The following is a 20,140-nucleotide window of genomic DNA, read 5'->3' as shown; positions in this document are numbered from 1 at the left end:
GAAACGTGGCTTGGTGTAGTGTAGGGAAGGGTATTTATTTTCTCACCTTCAGAAAACTGCACCATCCTCTCCTGCCATGCAATAGAGACGACACCCAGGCAGGTGGCAGTCGTTCCGTTCCGTTCGCTCAGGAACCTTGTATCCTTCATCCATGTGCGTGGTTACTGTAGCAACTGGATGATGTAAGCAGCAACCTGCCGAGCACTGCCTGCTCTGGGCAAGGCCCAGGGAGAGGCTAGGGGTGCCTGCGCTCCCCTGGCTGGGGGAGAGGCAACTTCATTTGGCCTCCCAGACTCCAGCCGTCCTTAGGCACGAACAGGTGGAGGAGGCAGAGAGCTGCGAGAAGTCTCTGGGCTCTTGGGAGCACAGGACAAAGTGGAAAGGGGTTGGATATGTGAGTAGGTGAGCCTGCTTCCATAAGAAACTACCCCTTGATGCAGAGCGGACTGAGCTATACTGCTCTTGTTTGTGTGCAGCATTGGTGTCTTGGTGGCAGGTAACGTGGAAGCAGTCTGTGTGTGCTCATCCGCTGCCTTCTGCTGCTTTTCTCTACTGCTTTGGGACCTTTGGCTAGGCTGCTCTCACCGGCCTGACTTCTAGGGCACTGAGGCTTTGGGAACGTGATGTCCCCTAGTTTGAAATGTTCTTCAGCATGCTCCTATTTTTCTGGAATCAGCATATTAACAGGTGCTTCCTATGTTCCTTCTCAAGCATACTGCTTTCTTCAGAATCACAGAATGGCTGAAGTTGGAAAGGACCTGGAGGTCATCTGATCCACCTCTCCTGCTTAAGCAGGGTTCCCTGTGCCAGCAGTCCAGGAGGACTACATCCAGATGGCTTTTGATTATCCCCAAGGATGGAGATTTTACAACCTCTCTGGGCAGCTGTGCCAGCGCTCAGTCACCCCCACAGCAAAAAAGTGTTTCCTCATGTTCAGAGGGAACCTCCTGTATTTCAGTTTGTGCCCATTGCCTCTGGTCCTGTTGATGGTCCTGGCTCCATCTTCTTTGCACCGTCCCTTCAGGTATTTACATATATTGGCAAGGTCACCTCTGAGCCTTCTGTTCTCCAGGCTGAAGAGTCCCAGCACACTCAGCCTTTTCTCATAGAAGAAATGCTTCCGTCCCTTAATCATCTTTATGGCCCTTAGCTGGACTCTTTTCAATATGTCCCGGATCTCTCATACTGGGGAGCCCAGAACTGGATGCAGCACTCCAGGTGTGGCCTCACCAGTGCTGAGTAGAGGGCAGGATCACCTCCCTCAGCATGCTGGCAACACTCGTCCTAAGGCAGCCCAGGATACTGTTAGCCTCCTTTGCTGCAAGGGCATATTGCTGGTTCATTTTCAACTTAGTGTCCAACAGGACACAGGACCCCAGGTCTTTTTCTGCCAAGCTGCTTTCCAGCTGGGTGGTCCTCAGCTTTCACTGGTGCCTGGGGTTATTCCTTCTCAGATGCAGGAATTTGCACTTCTCCTTGTTGAGCTTCATGAGGTTCCTGCTAGTCCATTTCTCCAGCCTGTCTAGATCCCTCTCGATGTCAGCATGACCCTCTGGTGTATCAGCCACTTGTCCCAGTTTTGTGTCATCAGCAAACTTGCTGAGGGTACACTCTGCCACATCATCCAGATCATTAACAAAGATGCCAAACAGGATCAGATGCAGCATTGACCCCTGGGGTACACCTAGCGGCTGGCCTCCAGATAGACTTTATGCCACTGATCACTACCCTCTGGGCCTGGCCATTCAGCTGTTCTTCAGCCCACCTCACTGTTTCCTCACCCAGCCCATACTTCCATCAACTTTTCTGTGAGGATCTTAAGGGACAGTGTCAAAGGCCTTATTGAAGTGAGGGTAGACAATGTCCACTGCTCTCCCCTCATCTACCAATCCAGCCACTTCATCAGAGAAGTTTATCAAGTTGGTCAAGTGACTGTCACTTCAGGAAGACAACAAATGGGCCCAAAGATATTAATCAGTGAGTAGATGCCTTTAATATGAGGAACTAATCATCCTGTCTGGGAAGGTGTTAGTGCTCAGCCACATGACATGGTAAGAGAACTGGGAGGATCTGGAAGGTGTTGAGCCTGGCAGGATAGAGCAGGTTTTTTTTGCATGGGAAAGTGCCTCCAGAGCCAAGAAAGGATCATGATCCTAGGAACTCACTCGATACTTGCCCAACCTGATGTGAGTCCCCCTTTGCCAAGGCAGGCAGCTCTGGCACCACCCTGTCCCGCAGTAGCTGGAGCAGGGAGGAGGAGAAGGTGAGGAGCAGCAGCCTGTTACTGCCTGCTCCGGGGCGGCAGCCAGCTTTTGCTCTTCCTCCAGCAGCGGTGTGAGTGGAAGTCCCTCCTCTGCAGCACAGCTTCCCACTCCTCACTCCTTACGCAAGGCATTGCCCCCTCCACCCCATAACATGGGCTTTCAGGTACCCCTTTGCCAGCCCCGTGTCATCATCTGTTTCCTTCTATGTTGCTGCCTTGTTTTCTCTACAGGCTCTGACCCCAGCAAACTCGCCAAGCAGCCCAGGGGACTTGCGTGGCTATGCACATCCAAGAACTGCTGCTGTGTTGTTGGACTCTGCCTGCCTGGGAATTGTGTGCAGATAATGTGTTGGAAGTGCTCCTGGCAGACAAGCTATTCTAGTGCTCTATATAATCTCTGGGAGATATGGAACAGCTGAACCTGCTGGAAGCAATTAAAAGCCATTAATAACTCCGCTAACTTAGAGAGTTATACTGGTCTTTGTGGCTTCTGCTACCACTGCAGAAAAGCACTGTCAGCTCTGTCAGCCTTCAGCATGGAGACAAGGGAGATACGATGCCAGAAACATTCCCAGATCACAGGGCAGCTGCCTGCAACCATCCAGGTTGTTCTGCCCCGTGATTTAGCCTGCTAGATGTGCAGCTGCAGCAAATAGCAGTTTCCATTCTGTAAACAGGATATTGCTGAGCACCGAGATGCTCTCTTCACTTGTTATGGGTGAGAGAAACCTGTCCTTTAAATGGATGCCATTGTCCATCAGGCTGTAAATCAGGTTGCCCGAAGCCCTGTGCCAGCCTTTGTGCTCACCAGCCTTTGCTGAACATCTAGCCTGGCTCCCACAGAAGCTGCATAGAAAGTGGTGCCTCGTTAAAATCCAGGGGCAGGAATTTCTTCCCTACTTGACCTGTTTCAAGTAACCTGGAACAACTCAGATGAAACTGTTTTCTGTTTCCTGTCTCTGCTGTTGTACTACAGCTGCCTGTGTACAATTTAAGTAGTTTATCCCTGCAGCAGATGCCAGAGGAAATTAAATCTTCATGGGCTGTGGATTGTTGCAGGCAGCTGCCCTGCGATCTGAGAGTCTGAGATTTCCCACCTGCTAAGACAAGGTTGATTGTGGCCCTGGCAAGGTGTCCTTTCCTCACAAGACAGAGGTGTTCCTGACTTAGTGTCCTTCTCTGACCTAATATGTGAAGGTTGCTGATTCAGCTAACTTTGAGCAGAGCTTAGGAGTGGTGTGGAGCAGTGCCAGTTCCTATTTGTGCACTCGCAAAGTTTGGGGTGGAGGTGTGAAGAATGGCAATATGCTCCAATTCCACACTCTGGTACCACCAGGGGCCCACATACCTGACACAGCCTTGGTAACCTGGAGATTGACACATCTCATGAGACTGGATGGCCGTACATCTCCAGCGGAGAAGCGTAGGCTGTTTAGCCTGAGCTTCCCGATGCTCACTGTCTTGTAATCCACCACAGTCTCATTAGTTGCCTTCCCTCAACAATTTCAGAGGTGAAAGGACCTGTGTCATTGACCAATCTCATACTATGTTTGGCTCCTGTTTGGCCACAGGCAACTCTGAATACCCCTGAGTCAATGTTGCTGGAAATCTACCTGTTGGTGCGGGTTTTTGTGCTGCTTTCTTCTTAGTTATCTGTTTGGGCAGCCTCATGTTAAGGATGCTCAGGAGAACTCTTTATGGAAGTGGTCTTCCTCATCCCAAAGGTCACTTGTCACTTGCTGATGACCTGGCAGCAGCAGCACAATCCTTCCTACAGAAGCACACTTGTTCCTCAGGTCAGTTCGAGGACGGAGGTGGCTGGTCGTTGCAAGTAGCATGTGGTCCTGGCTGGCACATCTTTTAAGTGGCAGATCTGAGGCAGACTCCTTGGTGCTGCTTGCTGACACAATACAAAATTCTGCCATTACTACTTTAGGTGTGTTGTAAACTTTCCAGAACAGCGTCTCCAGCAATGGGACACAAACAGCAGCAGGAAAATCTGTCTGATCCCTGTAGTGACTTAGGAAGAGATACAACTCCCTGGAAAAGGAGTCTGTGAGTTACCCTGGGACTTCTTCTGGCAGCAAACCTCTAAGCTCAGTAACGTGGAGGCATCCTGTCCACTCCCCATATTTCTTTCTCCTGCCTCGGCAATGTTCTGCAATGCAGAAGAGTAAGGCACCTGCAAAGGATCATCCTTATCTGCTGCTTCTCTCTTGAACTTGGATGCTGTTCCAGGTGCAATAAGTAAAGTAGCCATCTCTAGTAAGTCATCTGTCTAGGAGTCTCATTCTTCTATCTCCTGAACTGTTGTTCTCTAGGCTCACAATAAATCTAGAAATAGGAGGCTTCTGCCTTATGTTCTTATTATGCTGGCTGGAGTGAATTTTTATTTTATTTAGATTTTTATTTCATTTCATAATATTCATGTCAAATGTTCTCTTTCCTTTTTTTTTTCTTTTCTATTGCAACTACCAGGGGCTTCACTGCCTGTCAGTTCCTTGAACGAATGGAGCGCAAGCTGTGTATCCCCTCCACCACCCATCCCACCAAGACCACTTGTTACCCTGTCCTTTAATACACAGCTGGGTGATACCTAGAGGCCTCAGTGCTGGGCATGGTCAGAGGAAAACATGCAACTGGATAGAAAGAAGTGCAGCTGAAATTGCTTTCCAGCCAACCTCACTTTCACTGTTGCCTGAGCCTCCTGTCTGTCTGTCTGTCTCAGTAGAAGGGAAGGAGTGAGAGGTTCCATGTCAGAGTTGCTCCATAGATGTGCAAACCCAAAGTAAGCTGGTGCTGCAAAAAAACTCAGTTATTTTCACATCAGTCTGATGCTCAGCGACAGGAATGCTTTCACTGCAAGAGAGGAGGCTGTGCCAGGCAGTGGTGAACAGCTGAAGCCTGGAGAGCAGGATGGGATGGTCCGGAGTGTCATCCTGGTAGACATGAGCCCAGTCACAAAAATACGGGTTGATAAGTGGCAGCTGGTTGGGAAGAGAGTGTGAAGTTCTGTCCCTTCACACACTCAAACTTGCATTCCTCCGAGTTGTTGAACAAGCCCCCTTCCCAAGGGCTGAAAAGCCGGATTTATAACCACAGACAGTTTTGGCTGTTCTTCAGGCGTCAGCCTCTCTCGCTGGCCATTGTCGATGCTGCAGGGGCCCTGACTACTGCTGGCACCCCGGCTGCATCCAGCCACCCCGTGGCTGCAGCTCTCCACTCAGGAGCTGTTTCCCATCACAGCTCATCCCCGCTTTACCCCACAGCTACGGTCGGCAGCGGCTTGGTCACGCAAGCATCTCTTCTCAGGGGAGCCTGGTGGCTGGTGAGCAAAGGCTGTGTCCTGGAGAGCAAACAGCCCACGATGTGGCTGACAGCCCTGCAGTCTGCATCCAAGTCACGGCTCCCTTTTGTGCACGCCTAATCAGCTCCTTCTGTGCCGGGCTGTGCCACCCTCTTGCTTGGCATCTTCTGTCACACTTCCAGTTGCTCTTAGTGAGACCATGCCCTCCATCTATGCCCTATAGTTTCAATACTATAGATGTATGTTTTCCAGCCTGTGCATCATTCTCCCTTCAATAGTTGTCTTATGCAGTTCTTCATCCTCCCTTGATGAAGGCCAGACACCCCGCTTGCTGCTTGACTCGCTGCTCCATCGGCTGTTCCGCCACAGGACAGGAATCGTATTTTCTATTTTCCAGGCCTGTAGCACATTTTTTTGCCTATCCATGTCAAAGTGAAGGAGGACCCAGTCTCTTCAGGCACTGCTGTAAAACCCTTAGCAGCAGTTTCAGGTGCCTAAATCTCTATGAATCAGACTTGAAGTCTGGAACAGCGGGATGGGGAAAAGGGCCAGACTTGCTCTTACGAGCCATCTGCAACACCTTCCAAGGGGGGCAGCAGTCCCAAAGCCATCCACGGTGCCTGTTTCCACACCCATGTGAAAGGCAGTTATTGATGCGGGCTGTGTGAGCAGCCAGATTTCACAGTGCAGCCGGGCAGTGCTCCTTCTCCTGCACAGCTACGCAGGCCCTGGCCAGGCAGGGGGAAGGAGAATGCCTGGGACTGTGGTTGCACAATGCTGGGAAGCTGCACGTATGCAGTCTTGCTGTTGTAATGGCAGCCCTCACCTCTATCCCAGCTCATTCACTGGGGACCAGCTGGTTTGCCCCCAAGGCATGGTGTTTCAACAGGAGGAGGCCACAGACGCTCAGTCAGACCGGAGCGGCCACCACACCAGCGAAGCTGCCACCACGGCGTGCCCAGCCAGTCCAGCTCTGGGACAGCCAGGGCTGCAGTCAGACGGCCCACAGGCATGGCTGGCAGCAAAGTCAGGCTTGGCACTCCAGTGCAATTTGGAGAGGGAGCTCTGTGCTGCTCTGCAGGCAGGGCTGAAACACACCAGCTAGGGAAGGCGTGCTGGAGAGCTGGGGCCTGTTGGTGCTTGTCCTGGTTGCAGATGGAGGAGGACAGGGACACGGGCCACTTGCAGCTGGTGTGACATTGACATGCTACCAGCGGTGGGAGCCTGGGGAGCCACCATTGGAAGGTGCTTGGGAGAGGCAGGGCTTCCTCCAGGCACCCAGTTTTGCTGTGATAATGGTCAGTGTGCCAGCACTATGCAAAACATCCCCTTGAAACTGCTCTGTGGGGGGTGATGGGGGCACCCAGGGCTGGGGAGGGTGCTGTGGCTACCAAAAAGGAGTGGTGGGTGTTGGCATGCCCTGAGCATCCTCCTCCCTCAGCTTGGTGGAGGCAGAAGCAGTGAAGTATGGTGCTTCCCCCTCGGGGAGGAGATGCCCTGAGAGGTCCCAGGATCCTCATTCTCATCCCCCAGGCACTCCTTGCTCACCCACCATCCTCTATCCCTCTGGCCAGGCCATCTCTCACTCTGCTTCTTGTGCCACACACCTAACCCTGCATTCCCACCAGCTCTGCTGGTCCATGGTATTGCAGCGCTGGGCCATTCTTAGTGGAAGCCATAGTGTTCTCAGAAGCGTGTGTGTACAACCCAGAAGGCTGAAAGCCATTGCATTAAAAAAGGAAAGCAGGAAAGAAAAGCAGTGTATTTCACATTTCAGACTCTTGGAGCGACCAAAGAATACCTTGTCTTCAGAAACACCCCCAGAAAGTAAAAAAAAAAACCAAAACTATAAGCTTGGCTGTGAACCGCAGTGCTTGTCCTGCTTTATTCCTTCCCTTGGGATTCATCCTTCCCTGCCTACTGCAGGTACCCGCACCCTGGCACGGTGCTGGGGCTCTCGGGGCTGGGCTGAGTTGCCCTTCCCTGCGCACTCAGGACAGAGGGAGGCCCTGCAAACACACAGGGGTGTTGTTTTGCCTTGGGCAGACCTGTGCTGGGCCAAAAAAATGAAAAAGCAAATCTTTCTGAGCTATTTGCGAGTCTCCCCTGAAAAGGGCAAGCACATGCCCAGCAAACCAGGCCATCCCATCTCCGGCAGCTCTTGCCCCTGCCCAGACAGTGCTGCTGGCACGCTGCTTGCCGAGAGCCTGCCTTTCTCAGAAAGCATCCCATTTCCCCGCAGCGAGTATCGCTCTGAGCCAGTGGCCATCCTCCTGCCTGCAAGAGGGATGGCCAGCTCATGGCATGGCAGGCATCCTCACCCACTTCTGCTTCTGGGAATAGCAGTGCAGAGCCCAGCATCTCAGTTTCACTCTGAGGGGTAAAACCATCTGTCCCCAACTGAGCCGAGAGGCAGCTGCACGCCAGGCACAGCCTGGCCTTTCTGCAGCGGGAGAGCGCTGGTTTTCTGAAGGTGGTATGATGACTCGGCAGGGAGTGGGTCAGCAGCCAGGGCCGTTCCTCGAGAGCATCCCTTGGGCAGTTGCAGCTCACCAGCTTTGGGCAGTCATGCTCTCCATTTAGGTTGCTTGCTTTCAAGGAGGTTGAGCCCAGCATTTCTGAGGCTGGCCTGACCCAAGCTGCAGCAGCCCTATGATCCCCAAGGGTGGGTATGTGTGCGGAGGGGTTAGGTTTCCTCTGGCAGGGCTGCTCCAGCCGGCCCATTGCCCTGGGCTTCTCCGCAGAGCTGAACAGACACACTTTGGGACTACCCTTGCTCAACTAGGGGCTTATTATTAGGTTGGAAGGAGGAGGCCTTGGTTCTGGGGACAAGGTTTGACCCTCATTTTCATGGATCTTTTTCTCCAGGGCTGAATGGCCCTTCCCTTCATCTCCCATTCCTGCATCCCAAAGCATGAGGTGTGACGGCTTCTCAGCGTTAGACATCTCTCTTTGTGGAGATACAGTCTTGCTGCAAGACATCTCCTTCACATGACAGCTAGCAGCTTTACAGGTGGAGTAATCTTTGTTCCAAATCCCTCTATGTGCCCTGCAGGCCTGAGGAGCCATGAGAGCAGATGGTCAGAGATCCCTGATGGCTGCCCCTCCAGCATCCCACCACCCTCTATGCAGCTGGATCCAGCCTAACCAAGTGATTGCAGAGACCTGGCCTGCCTCTTCCGCAAGCCAAGAGTTTGACAACCCTGAAGCCACCCATCCAGCCTCATCGCATTGAGTGAACTGGTCTCAGCACAGATCCTGCCTGTGCTCAGGCCACAATACATGCAAGGTCCAGTAATAACAGGTTGGCTGTTCCCAAAAGACAGAGTTGTTCCAAAGCAAGAAAGGCTTCTGTCAGCTCACCCCCTCTTGTGTCTTTGCAAATTCTTTTACAGCTTGCAGTACCTAAAGATTCTCTCAGTCCAGCCTCAGCTCGCAGGACTTCCCTGGCTGGTCTTGGGAACTTGAGGAGGTGTTTTTCAGGAAGCCTCAGCCTGATGGACATTGCACAACACACAAAGAGATGAAGCTTGGTGTTCGGTGAGACCAGATCCCCGTAGCACAGCATCCTGCCCTGCCCCAGACATCTGGCAATAAACATCATCATTCCTGGGCTCTGCACCTTTCTCTCTGATTCAGCCTCAGGGTTGTGCTTGGAGGGTCTGAGCAGCAAGGACAGACACACTGACCTCAGTGGTGCTCCTTGGAGTGCCCTGCCCTGGCCCAGGGAGGTCAACCTGCCCCCTTGCCCTGAGGGGTCTCTGCAGGCAAGCAGTAATCCGAGGCAGAGGGACAGGGAACAAGTAGCCCAGGACATGTAGCTAGGTGGCCTGGCACCAGGGTGGAGGGCTCAGCCCCACTGCCCAGCAAGATAGTGTTGGCACTGGTGTGACGGGCTCCCAGCACAGCCAGGGAGCAGGAGGAGATGGGAGCACAGCAGCAGTGGAGGTCCTGCATGAGCCCCCATCGCTTCCTAAACCCACCAGCTGCATCACAAGGATGCTGCATGGCTCTGTGTATGTGGAGGTTATAGCAAAGCTCAGTTGCAGGTGTTTTGGCCAGAGAGATTTCTGGGAAGTGCCAGGTGCCATCTGTGGTTTCCCTGCCGTGCATGGGGTCCGTGCAGGGCTGGGGGAAGGAACAGAAGGATAGCGATGAAGTGATGGAGAGTTTGAAGGAAGTCCAACCGAGACACCCTGAGAAACTAAGCAAGTAATAAAATCACGGAGAAAAACAGCGCTCCGCACCCAGCCGAGCCCACCTCTGGAGCTGCCAAAAAGGCATCCTTGGCTCAGAGACAGGCAGTCATAAACACGAGTAGAGACTTCACAGGGAGGGAAGGTTTTACCTGTCGAACAAGTCCCAGACTACCTTCGCCCACCAGCTGGGAACGTTGAGCACCGTGGGGAGGCAAGGCAGGCTGTCCTCCCACCGCAGCCTTCAGCACAGCAGAAGGAGAAGGAGGAGGAGGAAAGGGGGAGCAGCATCTCTGATTTCTCTGTGGCATCCAAGCTGAGAGAGTCGCTGGGCCATTTGGAGAGGCGACCAACCCCTAGGGAAGGTGAGGTGGGTTCCTGGGCCAAGTGGGGCAATCACTTATCATTGATGGGGAGCCAGCTAGGGAAGGCTGAGTGCCTTCACAGTTTTTGGCAACCTGACCAGCAGGCTCCTTGTGTTTTTCGGCACCCTTCTTGGACACAAACCTTCATGGCTGGAGAGTGGTCTTGTCCACTTGTAGGGCTGGTTCCCCAGCCGCCCTGTCCCACCAGCCCCGACGACTCCTTCTCCCAGTGCCTTCCATGCTGCTCAAACCCCATCATGGGTGCAGGTCCTCCTCGACTTGCTCGGCAGGTAAAACCTTCCCTGCCCGCAAAGCCGAGCTCACTCCCCGAGGGCAGCTGAATAAAGCACCACGAGGGGGAAGGCCCTGTTCTTCTCTCTGCTGTTTTTCCTTCCTTTTTCCCCAAATAAACACGCCACCACAAAGAGGGACAAACATCTTTGTTTCCAAAGCAGGGAGGGCTGTCAGAATGGTATGTCTCCCTGCGTCTCGTCAGGGGTTAGATGAGTTCCCGAGGGCCGCGGGGAGCCCTGCCACGCAGCACAAGTCCTTGCTGACAGTGCTATTGTTAAGAAGGGGTGCATCTGGGGGGCTCTGGGACTTTTGCCCCCTGCTTGTTTCTCTCCAAGAAACTCATGGCTGATTCCTGCTTGCCCAGGGAGACTTCCCTCCTCGACAGCTCTTCCCCTGAACAGACACCAACTTGGCATTTGGCAAAGAGTGTGCAGGGAGGCCCCCATTTCTGGACCTCCATGTGCCCCTGGGCTGGTAGGCACCCCATGGGGTGCCAATACTGAGCTCAAAAGAAGTAACCTTCTCTTGGAGCTGCCCAGCACGGAGCTCATGCTGTTCCAGCCAACATCTACACCCAGCAGTGCCCCTTGGATTGCTCCTTCCAGGAGCTTGCGGGTGGCAGAGCGGTGAAACAAGTCCAGGATGTTCACCCCTGCCTGAATTGGGGGAACACCTCGCCCAGAGCTTGGCTTAGGGTTGGTCCTGCAAAGGACCTGTCCTCTTCAGGGCAAGTTTACACAACAGCAGACCCTGTAGGGACATTGCTTTCCTGGGGACTACTCTCATCTCCCCATCTTCCCTTAGAATGGGAGGAGGTGCATTATATTACAGCTGGAACCTGCCTGACTAAATTTAGCCAGTGCCGAAGCCAGGAGAACCTCTCTGGTTTTCCCTGTTTCTTTGGTGGGAATGGAAATGACACATTGTCCTGGTTTCGGCTGGGATAGGGTTAGTTTTCTTCTTAGCAGTTAGAACAGCTCTGTGTTTTGGACCTAGTATGGGATTTGGTATGGGAAGAATGTTGATAACATGTTTGCAGTTGTTGCTAAGACATCAAGGACTTTTCAGCTTCCCATGTTTTGCCAGCACGCAGGTGCACAACAAGCTGGGAGGGAGCATGGCCAGAGCAGAGGACCCATAATTCCTAGCTTAAGATTTGAGCTCAGATTTAGGATTCAGGCCCAAATTGGCCAATAGAATATTCCATGTCATGCAACATCATGCTCAATATATAGATGAGGATTGGCCAGGGGGCTTGGTCTCTTCGGATCTCTCTTTGGGGCTTTTGCTCTTCTGCGATTGCGGTTTCAGGACTTCTCCATTTCAGGATCGCTAGCCAGGCTGGGTGTTGGCCAATGAGTAGTGAGCAATTGCACTGTGCATCACTCGTTTGTATGTATTATTATAATTTTTATTATTATTTTTATCATTATTACTTTTTATTTTATTTCAGTTGTTAAATTGCTCTTATCTCAACCCATGAGTCTCCCTCCCTTTTCCCCTTTGTTTCTCTCCCCTATTCCCCAGGGACATGGGAGGGTGAGCGAGCGGCTGCATGATGTTTGGTTGCCAGCCAGGCTAAACCTCGACACACATCCCGGCTGTTGCCTGCTTCTGGAGCAAACACCCAAGGGCCTGGAGGCTGGTATGTCTCAAGTGTCCAGGGTTTTTGAAGCTAATTCACCCCGCACAAGAAAACTCTTAGACTGTAGAACCATGAACTTAGGCCATGGACCTTTGGGGTGAGGGCGAACAGGCGTGAACAAGCCCTCTGGGGCACAGGGGACACCATGTGAACCATGTCAGTGTGGTCTCAACACTGTCACCAGACAAGGGTCTGGGGTGGGAGGAGGAGTCAGGCAGGTTTGATAACATTGGGTAGCTGTCATCAGTAGCTGGAGCAAAGGGGAAATGATAAACACTCCTCTGTCCAGGAGGGAGCTCCACAGGGGTTTCACTTCTGCTCCTCGATGCTTCTGTCTCATCATGTCCATGGAGATGTGCCCAGTGCCTTCCTCCATCCTCAGGCAGTGCCCTCTGCCCTCCCCTTCTGGGCTGCACTCCCTTCCAGCCATTCACTTTGCCTTTACCAGGAGAGAAGCTAAATGCATTAATGCCCTTCCTAGCCCTGGAGGAGTCTCAGGGATCAACATGCTGGGGTGTAAGGGCTGATCCTCCCACAGGTGCAGCAGCCCTTGGCCTCACAGTCTACCTGGTGAACCTGCCATGGGCTGAACAGACTGCCCCACAATGCATGCCCCACAGACTGGCTACCTGTGGGGTATATAGGGTACACCCAAAAATACCTGACTGGCTGATGGACTCTCCCTTACATTCTACAGTGGGAGAGAAGAGTAGGCTTCATGATGTGAGCTTGCCACCAAACCACTGGTGCACAGATGCTGCAAGTGAACGTCTATCCCTCTTCCCAAAGGTTCCTGCTGCGAAGAGGCTAAACAGAAGCCGATACCACATCTAACTAACCCCTTGCCCCATCTGTGACCCTACTCCCTACCGAAATGTCTCTCAACCAGCAGCTCATGAGCCAACAATGCTTGTAAAATCCTTGAAGTTACCCCAAAGAAAAGCCCCCGGCGCGTGCACATGGCCAGGCAGTCAGTTGGCACGTCAAGATCTGCACCCCCGGCCAAAGTCAGGAGTTTGTCAGTGCTCAGCCTCAGTGTCTATCATAATGAGAACAAGACTATGATCCCATAGAACAAAGCCACCTTGTTTATTTTGGTGTTAAGTGCAACAACATGCTTCCCTCCCTTCTCCCAAGCCACCCAGTTCTGCTGGGATGTGAACTGGTCCTTGGCTTTCTTCCAGAAAAATGAGAAGGTCCTTTGTTTGAGAAAGGCTGAGGAGTCCAACCCTGGAGCACAGGACAGAAGAGAGGGAAGATATGTCTGTGCCACCAGTGCTGGGGGAGTGTGAGATCGTGCTCCTGACAAAACGTCCTGTATTACCACCCCACCAGCTGCTGTTGTGAACCTGCCCCAGCATCACATCTGGAGGAGGGAACCAAGGAGATCCCAAGCATGGACCCTATCTTTTGCCATAAGGTGTGGACAGTTGACACTTGAACTGGCCTGAGAGTCCAAGGCCAGTTCTTCCTGAGTGCTGCAGGCAGGCAAAGCCCATCTTTGGTGTCGATGGGGTGCTTCAGCACCTGCTCTCTGCCTGGGGAGCAGAGGAAGCTGGAGGAACCAGAGGTGAGGATAAGTGAGTTCTTGTGTGGGACACAATGACGGATGGGTGTTCTTGCCAGCAGGGGTAGAGATAGCTCTGCAAAGGGGTTCCTCGGGGAGATCCACTTGCAAAAATTCCCAAAAGAGCGACAGAGCCTCACCACAGCAGTGATGTGCATGTACTCTCCAGCCCCGGAGGGTGCCTGGGCCCCCTTGCAGGGGGGTGGGAACTGCCAGTGTTGCAGGGGATGACACATCCCAGCGTTTCCCACTGCCTCCAAACCACGATAGCATCAGAGAGGAGCGTCCTGCGCTTTCTCCCCCAAATAGTACGAGCCTTGGGGAAGGGAGGGTGCCAAGCCTTGCTGAAACACTCTGTCATTTCAGCAGCTGATCCCGGTGGATAACAGGCAGCTTACTAGTGAGGGGGTAATTGTTCCAACTGCCTGAAGGGTGTCAGGCAGCAGCTGCCTAACAGGGCTGAGTACTGCCTAACTGTGTGGGACACCAAGTAAGGGATGGCACGTGCAGCTCAAACCCCCAAGGGAATTTTGGGGGGTCCCCAGTCAAGACGTGGAGGGGAGTCCCAAGCTGCACTGGCTTTGGGGCCAGAAGGATGTGTCCCCATTGGGGAATGATGAGCTGTACCACCTGCAGTACCCCAACAGAGGGCAGGAGCCTGTCCGCCCAAGACAATCCTCTTTTCTTCAGCTCGTGTTGCCTGGCAGGGCCCCATTGCCCTTGAAAAGGCCAACTTGGCCTTTTGCCTGCCTTGGCTTCAGCTCAGCTGTGCTGATGCCTGTGGTGGTCCCATGTGCTTTGGAGGCTCTCCAAGCATGAGATGTGCCCCTAACACTGGCTTGTGGGCTGGCTGCAGATGAATGCATTTGCCAAAGCAGACGCGATGGCCCATGCAGGGTACATCTCAGTGAGAAAAACCTGATGTGCTCCAGGCTCCCTGCTGGCCTCACCTCCCGAGCAGCTCTGATGCTGTTTCTGCCATGTGTGGAGACTAATGTCACATCCTGCACCCTGGGTACCACTTTGCATGCACAAAAAAAGGGTGTTTTCAGGCTTCTTTGTCACTCCTGCCAGCAAAGCCTGTTCAAGGCAACCCTTTTCTTCAGTATTATCATTCCAGACTGGTTTTTACAGACATCACTCACTGAAAAATGGAATGCGACTGAGTTTCGGTCTCAAGGGTGTTGCAGGAGAACGTGCCTGTATTCCATGAACATAATTCTCTCGAGCGCTGTTTCTTGGAGGAGCTGAAACCAGCATCTGGGTTGCTGTAACATGTTCAAACACGGCATCCACTTACAGTTTGCATATTAAGTACAGCAAACAAACCACTGCCCAGCGCGTCTCAAAAAGCCACTTTAACAGACAACAACCCAAGACAGGGAATATGCCTCAGCAGGTCATTTCTAGGCCCGAAATAGGCTCAATAAACGGCCTAAGGTTTCCAAGGCACTGCAAGGACGCCAATTTGGGTACTATTGCGGCAGTGCAGAGCCGGTGGCCACAATCAGTCAATAGCCTGCAGCTCTCCTGCTCCGGCAATCAGTGCCGAAACATCTGATCCTCCAGCGCAGAGCTGCGTTTCCTCGCCCTTGAACTGCCAGCATTAATCAGTGGCCCAGGAGTATTCCTTAGCCTCATACTTTAGCACAATATTCTCTTTCTCTCCTGCAGTGGTGGCATTGGCTTTATGTTGCAGGCCCTCCTGAAGTCACTAGCCAACGTCCAGACAAGTGGTGGCAATGTTTTCCCCTCTATAGTCAGCATTTGCTGAGCTTGTAGCTCTGCTTTCGAAACATGTCATTTCTTAAAGGTTAGGTTTGAAGCCTTGCCTGCAGTGCCTGCACAACGCATGCTGCACCTCAACTCATTTTCACTTCTACCTTTTCCTTTCCTTCTATTTCTTCAGCTTAATTTATTTAAAGAAAACTGGAAATTCACGCCACTGGTCAGAAGTTGATTTCCCATTTTCTTTAAACGAGAAAAATATTATCAGTTTCAAACTGTGTGGAAGAGTTGCACAAGGCCCCTAATTATACTTTGTCTATAGGAGAACTTAAGCCTTGCTCCATTCACCTTCCAGCTCTCCTGGTCTGCTGTCCTAACCTGGCTCACCAGCGATTGACCGACCTGCTGCAAGGCTTTTATTCACCTGCACTTGCACCTCTTGGAAACCCTCTATGTGAAGCAACAACCCAGTCCAGGCTGCATCATTGCAAGCAACTTCTCTGTGTCAAAACCAAGAACATGCTTTCCTAAAGCATCAGGCCAGCCCTCCTTGCTTTGCCTTTGCTGTGTTGCTCTTAAACCAAAATGAAAATGGTCTGAAGCCTTCCTGACCAGTCACTGCCTGGCTGGCATTAAAGATCTGCTAACTCTACTGCTCCAGCCTCACAGTCAAGATCCTTCACGTCCAAGTTAACTGGAGGCTTGGTGCTTTTTTGCTGTGCTGTCAGTACTACTAGCGCTGTTAGGCGAGGAGTCCTCCTTCCTATCACCCAGGTGGAGGAGCTGACCCAGGTCAGTGGGTGCCTTCTCGCCATTCTCGCATGCTAGAAGGGTACTTGAATGGCTTGGGCAAACCATCTCCATGAGCTAACATGGGCTGATGGTGCTGCCCATGCCTGCGACCCAGCACCCATCTCCCTCCCAGCCAGGGCGCTGTGCCCATCCCGTAGCCACAGGGACACCACACCAGCTGGCAGACCAGGAGCACTCCCTTCCCCGCTGTGCCCAGGGAGAGTTTACACTCCAGAGGTGAGATGGACCCCAACATGAACAGCTGGAGGTGCAAGGGAGGAGGTGGGGACCATGGATTTGGAGAGGTCCTAGGATGCACTTTGAGGTGTGTCTAACACATCCTGGTGTCATTAGCGTGAGCAGGAGTCATTCCCGCTTCCCCAGGCTGTAATTTCAGGCTCACCCAGATAAATCACCTTGTCCAGGTAGCCTTTGATAACATTTGCGGGATTATCTTCACCACTAGAGAACATATTTCCATACTGATTTAATGAAAGCAGAGATTCTGGAGTCAGCAAGAGCTGGAGCCTCATAGACGGCTCCTAATCCAGGAAATTGGATGTGGTTGGAAATGTTTCAGCAAGCAAAGCTTGCGAGATCCTCCTGTGGCTCGTTCCTGATGTGAGGCTCTGTGTCCACGAGATGATAAATCTGAGTTTAGCACACCTAATCCTAAATTTAAAATACCAAAACCCACATAACACAAAGTGGCTGAACAGGTACGAAGAGACTCTTCCAGTGGAAAGATGTTGCAAATCATTGAAGGAGTAGTTGCAGCTGAAACAGGCTTTTTCCAGCTGCAGAGCAATGTAGACAGGTGGACTTTGGTCACGTAGTCCACAGGCTTTTCAGCCAGGCCCTTTCGCAATCCTCCAAGGTCACGACTCGTGATGCCCTGTCTACTGCTGCATCCCTCACAACAGATTTAGAGGCAGATCTTCCCTCTTTTACTTCAAATGCTTGCCTGACTGGAATATATCTCTGGCGGCTGCCAAACCACCTTGGTTAGAGCCACCCAGCAGCTCAGCCCAGCAGTTCAACTCAGCTCTACAGCGTGCGGCAGCTGGACTCCAGCCCTCAGCATGCAGGACCAGTCCGGGTATGATGAGGCATACCAGTGCCTATCAGCTAGACTAGAAGGCAGGCTCTGTATCAAAGCTACTCATAATGATGAAACTCACCCTTAGCAATCATGTTTCCCTTTTCAACCTGAGCTGAATTACAGCTTAGAAGTTGGGAGCAGTAGGCATGTCCACAAGGAAAGCTGGGAGCTCAAGAAACCGTGCGATCTCAGCATGGAGAAATCGGCACGGGCTCTTTGGGTGTCAAGGTGAGTGCAGGAAGAAGGCAGAGGAGCTGGGAGAAGAGCTACAACAAAAATCATGGGCAGCCCTTGCAACAGATGGGGGTGTCTGGTCCCTTCTGAAGGAATGATGGGTCACAGCCAGCATCAGGGGATGAGCTCAGGCCCCAAAGGCAGCAGCAGTTCTTTGAGGACTGTCTGTGATTGCTCACCACACAAAGGCAATTTGCACTTTCCAAGAAGGAATGGACAGACAGGGACGTTGTGCAAGGAAAGGCTAGCGAGAGGGCAGTAAGTGTCTACCAGGATCCAGGCTGTCTCTGAAGCGCAGGCCACAGAGGAGGTGCTCAGGGTCAAGATTTGAGCAGAATGCCTAAGCCCCAGCACAGGACATGCTTGGTGGGGTCTTTGCTATGATTTCTGGCCTTGCACACATGTGCTGGATGTGAATTTGGTCTGCCCCTGACATGGCAGCTGGCTCTGCTGGCCCCATCCTGCCTGGGACACACAATCTAAGTTTGGAGAACGCAGATGCAGATGCAAACACCACCTGCCTCACCCTCATAACCAGAGATGAGGCACTGCCGAAGTAATATCCCACAGACATTACTCCCTTCTCCACACTTGTGGCTCCCTCTGGCCAAGAGTTTGGCATGGCCAAGGACACTGTTTACAGCAACAGCATCAGGTCCACTCGCTTCCTTTGTCTTGGACAAAGAAGATCTTTTGCTTCCAAGGTATGATGCAAATCAGTGTTTCTCGCTGTAATACAAAGTAAGGATTTGCAATGTGATGCAGGAGAGCTCTCCTGGTGAGGAAGAGCCTGGCTGGAAGGGTGGAGGAGAAGAGCCCTATCCTACTGCTGAGTTCCCACACAGCGGGATAGGTCTGTGCCACCAAGGTCTGCTGGGATCTGTCCTTATTTTCCTCATCTCCATCCATTGCAGATCAGATGGGCTGATAACCTGCTGGCACGTCCCGTAGCTGGCTGACCCTCCACACACTGATAGGGAATGAGGTGATGGGAGATGAGGATTGCCAGCTCTAATCGACCTGGCTCTGACTTTCTCAGCCCACAGTGGCTCTTCCCACATCACATTGCTCCTGACAATAACAGGTAAGCACCTCTGCATCTTCAGTGTGGTGGAGCAGGTGTCAGCGCAGCTGGTGATATCATCCCTGTCCAGGGTGCCATCATGGTGAGCAGGGACTTTCCCTTCCCTGAATTCAGCCATACCTTGTGAGGACACTGATCCTGGAGCTTTAGATTTTGTCACCCTGTTGTGGTTTAACAGCAGCCACTCGCTCATCCTCCTCCATCCTCAGGCAATAGGGAAGAGAATTAAAGGAGAAAAGGGAAGGAGACTCATGGGTTGAGATAAGAACCATTTAATAATTGAAATAAAATAAAAAGTAAATATGATAATATATGGTAATATATAAAAATGATAATAATATATACAACCGAGTGATGCACAGCATAATTGCTCACCACCCACTGACCAATGCCTGGCCCATCCCAGCTAGTGATCCTGAAACAGAGAAGTCCTGAAACCACAGTCCCAGAAGAGCGAGAGCCTTGAAGAGGTATCCCAAGAGAGAGGAAGCACTTTCCAGCCAGCCCTCATCTGTATACTGAGCATATGTTGCATTATATGGGATATTCCGTTGGCTAATTTGGGCCTTAATCCTAAATCTAAACTCAAATCCTAAACTAGGATTCATGGCTCCATTGTTCCAGCTACGCTCCATCCCAGCTTGTTGTGCACCTGCACACTTGCAAAACGTGGGAAGCTGAAAAGTCCTTGATGCCTTAGCAACGACTGCAAACATCAGTACATTATCAACATTCTTCTCACACCAAATCCCATACTAGACCTTGAACACAGCGCTATTCTAGCTACTAAGAAGAAAACCAGCTCTATCTCAGCCGAAACGAGGACTCTACCTCTGACCTTTTAAATGCCCTTCTCCAGCTCTGAGTGAGCAAATATTTACACATTTCCCTCCTGCTAACCATTTCTTGGAAGGGAACAGTCCCTCCTAGTCTGACCCCTGCAACCTGTTCTGGCCATGGCTCCAGCAGCAGCTCTTCTCCTTGGAGAGATGTCTGGGGTCCTTTGCAGGGGTTTGGTTTCACAAAATCTTGCAGTTGAAAGGAATTTATTTAATTACGTACACAGCAGAGGGAAGCTGCTCTAGTTACTTTTTCTCCTGCTAGTATGGAGCACTCCTCCTCGTCCTGCACCACACGGAAGGGATCAGGCTCAAGGGTTGAACCCTGAGGCAGGTTTCCAGAGGGGGAAAGAGGGAGTGGGCATGTCAGAGCAGAGAAGCCCACTTTGGCCTTTACTCCAACCTCCTTGTGTTGCGGTATGCTCAGTGACCTGGCCAGCTCCAGCAAACAGAAGAGTCTCCCTGCTGCTTCTGCTGGCATCAATGGCACCTATTGGAAACACCCAGGAGTGACAGCCTCTGGGATTGTGCTGTACGAGGGTAAGAGGTATGAGGACTATCATGGCCTCAGGAGATGGGGAACTGATGGGCCTCATAGAAAGGGAAGAAGAAAGTGTTTCAGTGAGTTTCAGTTCTGGGCCTCTTAAGGAAATCAAAAAGCGTCTTGTGATTTAGAGACAAATATGCAAGACAAGGAGAGCTTTAAGCCACAGGCTTGGCCCAC

The sequence above is a fragment of the Tauraco erythrolophus genome, chromosome 4 (assembly GCF_009769465.1).
Source record: "Tauraco erythrolophus isolate bTauEry1 chromosome 4, bTauEry1.pri, whole genome shotgun sequence".
NCBI lineage: Eukaryota > Metazoa > Chordata > Aves > Musophagiformes > Musophagidae > Tauraco > Tauraco erythrolophus.
The sequence above is the reverse complement of the archived record's forward strand: the minus strand, read 5'-3'. Positions refer to the sequence as shown.